The following is a 6233-nucleotide window of genomic DNA, read 5'->3' on the forward strand; positions in this document are numbered from 1 at the left end:
CTACCATCTCAGCAAACAATTTAAAACTTTGCATAATAAGGTTGAATGTGTCCTGTCTAAAATTGCGGCAAACACAACTCGCATTCCTGAGTTGGAACAAAGCACTAGTGATGTAGAAGACAATAATCGGTCTCTAAACGCCAAAGTGGATAGCCATTCGCAAGCTTTACAACAATTAACAGACAAGCTTGATGACCTGGAAAACAGGAATCGGAGAAACAACCTCCGATTCATAGGCATACCAGAAACAGTAAAAGGCCCACAGCTTACCCATTATCTAAGTGTTCTGATCCCTCTGGCATTGGAGCTCGAAGAAACAATAGACAAGCCTCAAATTGAGAGGGCGCATAGAGTAGGCCAGGAAAGAGAGGGTGATAGGCCTAGACCACGTCCATTCATAGCCAGGTTCCTGGACTATAGAGCAAAAGAAACAATATTTGGGGTATACAGAAAACAGGGGTCGTTGATTATTAAAGGAATAAAAATCTTAATCTTTCTGTTAGGAACAGGTAACTGCTGTTTTCTTTATGGCTGCTGCAGTGTTGTTCTCAGCTTGGGTGTGATCACCTTACCTGCAGCTCAATCTGACACCTGCCCTGATTGGCTACTACTGGTTTAAATACCTGTCAGCTTCACCCTCGGGCCGTCTCTCAGTCAGGTCGCCGCTATTCTCCGCTTAACAAGTGAAAGAGATTTATTCCCCCCCTCCGACTCAAGTTGTTTTAGTCTGCCATGCAGCGGGCCCCATTATCTCCATGGGCCCCGGTGCACTGCCCCTGCTGCACCAATGGTAGTTACGCCACTGTCAGTAAACCTTAAAATGTAAGGTCAGATTTGTTTTACCGGACGGTGGGTGAGGGAGAGATTCAAACACCAGGAAGTAGAACCTTGAAATGTGTTTGGAGAACAAGTAAGAACACAGGCACAAAAAGAGAGGTAGGGCAGCCAGTTTTTGCAGTTCGTAAATGTCTATTGTTGTCCTTAAAAACTGAGCTCATTATCTCTTACCTGATAATGAGTGACTTCCTTTAAACAAGCAGAAAACACATATTTTTGAAGCTTTATCATCAATATGGACACGTGGAGTAAAAAAAAATTACTTTAAGAATAAACAAATATATAGCCATCATGATCGAGATGGCAGGAATGTACCATTCAAGTCTTCCTACCCCGATCCTTGTCGTATTCAATTTCTAGGGCCCAGAAGTACGAAACATCTGTCAGTAAACATTGTTTGTGGCTACTACGAGTGTTGTGGGTTGGACATACTGACAGTATGTCAATGATTATTTCTGGCACAATCTTGCCACTCGCGGGGCTGCTCTCCAATGATTCACTCTAATAAAAGACAGATAGCAGTGAGTTTTTCAGCAGATGTGAGCTGCGGTGATGTTCACCCTGGGATGGATTATTCTATTGGCAGCTGAGACGAAGACAACTTGCGAGATTAATGATAACTTTGATTTTCCTTGTATTCTTTTTTTTATGCCAAATGACTTTGAAAGCAGCGAATGTTCTCTTGGCTTGTGATCTGACCAAGTAATTAGGAATGAAGCAACAGAGTATAAGACATGGTGAAAACAGTAATGTGCAGTTTCATGCAAGAAAGTTTCTTTTGGTTTTTTTGCATTAAAAGTAACTTGTATTATGAAGGGATTACATCTCTGGTCTTCACTTGGAAACTCAGAATTATAATAGTTCTTTATACTGCGCATTTGGCACAGTGCACCTAGCAACAACCAAATACCAGGAAAGTTGGTGGGTAGAGATGAACAAAATGCAAGCATGGTTCTGCAAAAATTTGCACTTTTTTGGCTGCAGAATTCAGTCCATCCACACCACACAGCAGAATGAATTGACCATCATGGAGACTAGGGACGTGTATCCTTTAGACAATAACGTAGTTAAAATCACGAGGGTGAGTGAGTCGAGAGCTATCCATTCAGAAGGTCCTTGTTTTATTGTTAGCCAATAAGACACGGGAGGGGATGTAGTCTGGGGGTTGTATTTATATGGCAGTTTGTATTCAGCCTCTCTGCTTCCGGATTCCTCCCTCCCATCCTGCAGTTTTAGGGGTTAGGGTTATTCATATGTATCCATAGTGTTTTGGTAGGAGAGCAGTGCAGTCGGTAAGTTTGCATATGGTGCTCGGGTTATCTCGTCATAGGTCACTACTCCCCCTTTTGTTCGTGGTGTCATCACATGTTAGGTCCAACTGTGAGGAGGACCCTTGGCCAGTATGTTAAAGGTTATACTGGTGGTTATAGGGGGGTGTAGTCTTGCCGTTGGACAGATATTTAGCACCGGCCAATAGATAAGGTATGATCCTGGGTTGGTGGTACTATGGTCTGACCTTTCCACCGTTATTGGTTTTGTGGTTTTCTGACTGCCCTGCTCTCATCCACCTTTCAGTTCTCCTAGCTTCATTTAATAAATCCTATTTTTATTCCAACCTTAATTTGGTGTCCGTGTCTTTATTGGTTTATTATGTTAAGGTATTCTGGTATAATCGAGGAGAGCTTCCCCGATGTGCATTTTATAAATATTGCAAAATGAAAAGTATCAAATGCAGTGTGAAATGGTCATGCCATGGAACGAACAAAAATGGAACTCAAAAATTGCATCGCTGCAACTTTGCTCATCTCAACGGACAAATGAAGATTTTTCCCATTGAAAACATTATTAAGCATGATAAAAAACCAAATAGAATATTTTAAATGCAAGTCTCATTCTTTTTGCAGTGGATGATCCCAAAAAACAGTGGTGAATGACTTCTTTGATATGTTCGTCAAGACGGAGACTATGCAGTGAATTTTGCATCATCGCGGAGCTGCACATATAAAGTATTTTAAATAGCGGCCTATAGATTTGGTTTTCTGTGAGCTATATTTGCATTTGATACTGCTCAACACTGACACGTACACCAACTTTTTTAAGCTCATGTGCCTAACAAATTAGAGCGTTTGGTCTATCATTCATTATTCACTCCATAGTGCTATACCTGTGCAGTTGTTGGACTCATAGTGAGATTAGGTGCAAACTGGTGGATTCAGTCTTCATGAATAAGGCGAAAGTGATTTGACTTTAACAGAGAATTTGCCTGCAAATTCAGAAAACAGGCCTGCAAGGACTTGTATATTTGGTTTTCAGCAATGACTCTTAGCAATGGAGCACTCCTCTTTGTCTGTTACCTATATAACACTTCTGAATTTGCCTGCAAATTCAGGAAAAAGCCTGAAAGGACTTATATATTTGGATTTCAGCAATGACTCTTAGCAATGGAGCACTCCTCTTGTCTTTTACCTATGTAACACTTCTGAATTTGCCTGCAAATTCAGAAAAAAAGCCTGCAATGAATTTCAGCAATGACAAAATTACCAACGCAGCTCTTCACTTTGGGTGTAAATTAGACCCTACACTTATTGGTGCAAATTCAGAAAAAAGTCTGCAAGGACTTGTATATTTGGATTTCAGCAATGACAAAATGGCCAACGCAGCTCTTCTCTTTGGGTGTATATAACACCCTACACTTATTGGTGCAAGTTCTGACAAAAAGCCTGCAAGGACTTTTATATTTGTATTTCAGCAATGGAGCTCCTCTCTTTGCCACTCTATCCTACCCCTTCTGTATCCCTCTCTTAAATGGCGCTAGATCGCCGTGGAGGGCGATATTTATAGATTCCAAAACTTCCGACATCCGACGTCATGATGACGTTTTGCCTTGTTTTGGAATCAGAAATTGCGTGAAAGTACAGAGTCGACTGTGCTCGGTACTCGGATCCCCTAAGTTCGGTTGGGTTCGGTTTTCAAGAAACCGAGCCCGCCCATCTCTAATTGACACCAACAGTAGGAGAATCAGATGGCATGCACAGATAATAACAGGAACACGGATAGCACAGTGATAGCACAAACTGGAAACAGTGAAAGATGGCACAGCAATAGTAACTCAGACATACACAGGATGATGCTTGTAATAATTAAAGCACTGAAGAACATGAATCACAGTAACAGTAGAATCACTGGTGCATAAATAGGTGCTCAGGGAAAGTAAGATAAGTGATGTAGAAGTAAGACACAGATACACCGAGATGGACTGGAAGCAAATCACAGATGCACAGGGAAAGCCAGATGTCTGAGGCGCAGGATAAACCAGGGCTCAGAAACACTGGACTGAGCAGGATTGCTGCAGCACAGACAGGAGTTGAGACGGAGGCCTTCCCTTTATAAACTGCACACCAAAGGGGGAAATATGGGAGGGTTATCCAGCCAGGAACTTGTGGTTTCCTCTTTTAAATAATCCACGGCACTGTTGAATCTGCACTTATCCCTTGTAGTAAACAGAAGTGCAGGTTGTCTGGAAAACAATATAGGGTCCCACCAGGTAATGAGAGATGTGCCTCAGTGTTTAACCAGTAGCTTCCTCAGGGAAATTATAATGTGTATTTGAGTGACTCTAGAACTGCCTTATATCGGGCAGAGATACTGGTCTTGATTGGCTGTGATGCCTAATTAATTAATCTGAATACTAGCCAAGTGAATCAGTTAGTTCCTTAGTGGTTGGTTGAGAAAAACGATAGCAGAGGGTTCTTTAGTGATAGTAATATCTGACTTAAATGTCACCCTCAGTAGGAACCTCATTCATCATCATCATTTATTTATCTAGCTCCACTAATTCCGCAGCGCTGTACAGAGAACTCATTCACATCAGTCCCTGTCCCATTGGGACTTACAGTCTAAATTCCCTAACAAACACACACACACAGACACACACAGACAGAGACAGACAGACTAGGGTCAATCTTGTTAGCAGCCAATTAACCTACCAGTATGTTTTTTTTTTGGAGTGTGGGAGGAAACCCACGCAAACACAGGGAGAACATACAAACTCCACACAGATAAGGCCATGGTCGGGAATTGAACCCATGACCCCAGTGCAGTAAGGCAGAAGTGCTAACCACTACACCACCATGCTGCCCCGTTATGCTTCATTATGTGGGACCATAAAATATGCCCATACCAGAGGTATGTACTCCTCTGGAGATATCCGATATATGGTGGGGTATGTTAACAGCTTAAGACTGCCAAATCCCCAAATGTGGATAGACCAAAGTTTCTTCATAAATCAATCAATATTTTTTTTTACCTGTAAGGTAATGTGGCTATTTTTCCGACATTTGGTGTATTCTGACCCAGATGGGTATGTCTATAACAAGCTGCTTCTTCTGCAGCGCCCTCTACCGACCTCTCCACAAACAGCCAGAGTTTTTAATTATGCTTCACCAATAACAAATGTGGTATGGTGACACCAACCAAGAATAAAACATAAGGGGTGGGCATCATTTTAAGGTGATTTTGCTTGCTATTTCCTAACCACTACACATGCATTTTTCATGCACATTAAATGACCCCCTTAATTAATAAAAGATCACAGGAGACAAAATTCTGCTTGTTCTATTTATTTTGTAAACTTATCCTACTTATCCTATCTTATCTATGCTTATACTAGTGTTTATAAGTGATTCTACAATGTATCATACTCCATACAATAACTTGTTTACATTAGTTTTTTTTATTTTCTTCATGTGATTTCATTATCCAATCTATGCAGTAATATTGAGATCCACTGGTAGTTAGTGGTCACTGTCAATAAGGTCAGGCGCTTTTTCTCTGATGTCTGTACCTGTAACCTGCAGCAATGAGAAATAAGAACGCATTAGATTGCACCTATATCGTCTATAGCCACGTGAAAATCTTCTATATCATTGGCCAAGACTACAGTATACACAAAGTAACTGGAACATATATATTTACCTCTCATTGTGCTTCTTTCATACATATGTATGGCTGAATTTGTTGTCTGCTCCTGGCTGAAGGCTTAAGGTTGTGCCCCCCCAGTACCCTCTGCTCCTGGCTGAAGGCAAAGGCTGTTCCCCCCCACTCCCCTCTGCTCCTGGCTGAAGGCAAAGGCTGGTCCCCCTCACTCCCCTCTGCTCCTGGCTGAAGGCAAAGGCTGGTCCCCCCCCCCCCACTCTCCTCTGCTCCTGGCTGAAGGCAAAGGCTGTTCCCCCCCACTCCCCTCTGCTCCTGGCTGAAGGCAAAGGCTGTTCCCCCCCCCACTCCACTCTGCTCCTGGCTGAAGGCAAAGGCTGTCCCCCCCACTCCCCTCTGCTCCTGGCTGAAGGCTGTGCTCCCCCCCCCCCCACTCTCCTCTGCCCCTGGCTGAAGGCAATTGA

At 42.5% G+C, this 6233-nt stretch overlaps 1 long non-coding RNA gene across 1 annotated transcript; it reads right to left on the minus strand.

Annotated features, from left to right (window-relative positions):
• Positions 1-5550: 5550 nt before the first annotated feature.
• On the minus strand, positions 5551-5948 carry LOC142149953 (uncharacterized). The gene is made up of 2 exons (XR_012690941.1): positions 5812-5948; positions 5551-5687 (listed from the first exon to the last, which is right to left on the minus strand). It is a non-coding gene; the product is annotated as an uncharacterized LOC142149953 (long non-coding RNA).
• Positions 5949-6233: the final 285 nt, after the last annotated feature.

The sequence above is a fragment of the Mixophyes fleayi genome, chromosome 4, assembly GCF_038048845.1.
Source record: "Mixophyes fleayi isolate aMixFle1 chromosome 4, aMixFle1.hap1, whole genome shotgun sequence".
NCBI classification, from domain to species: Eukaryota; Metazoa; Chordata; class Amphibia; order Anura; family Limnodynastidae; genus Mixophyes; species Mixophyes fleayi.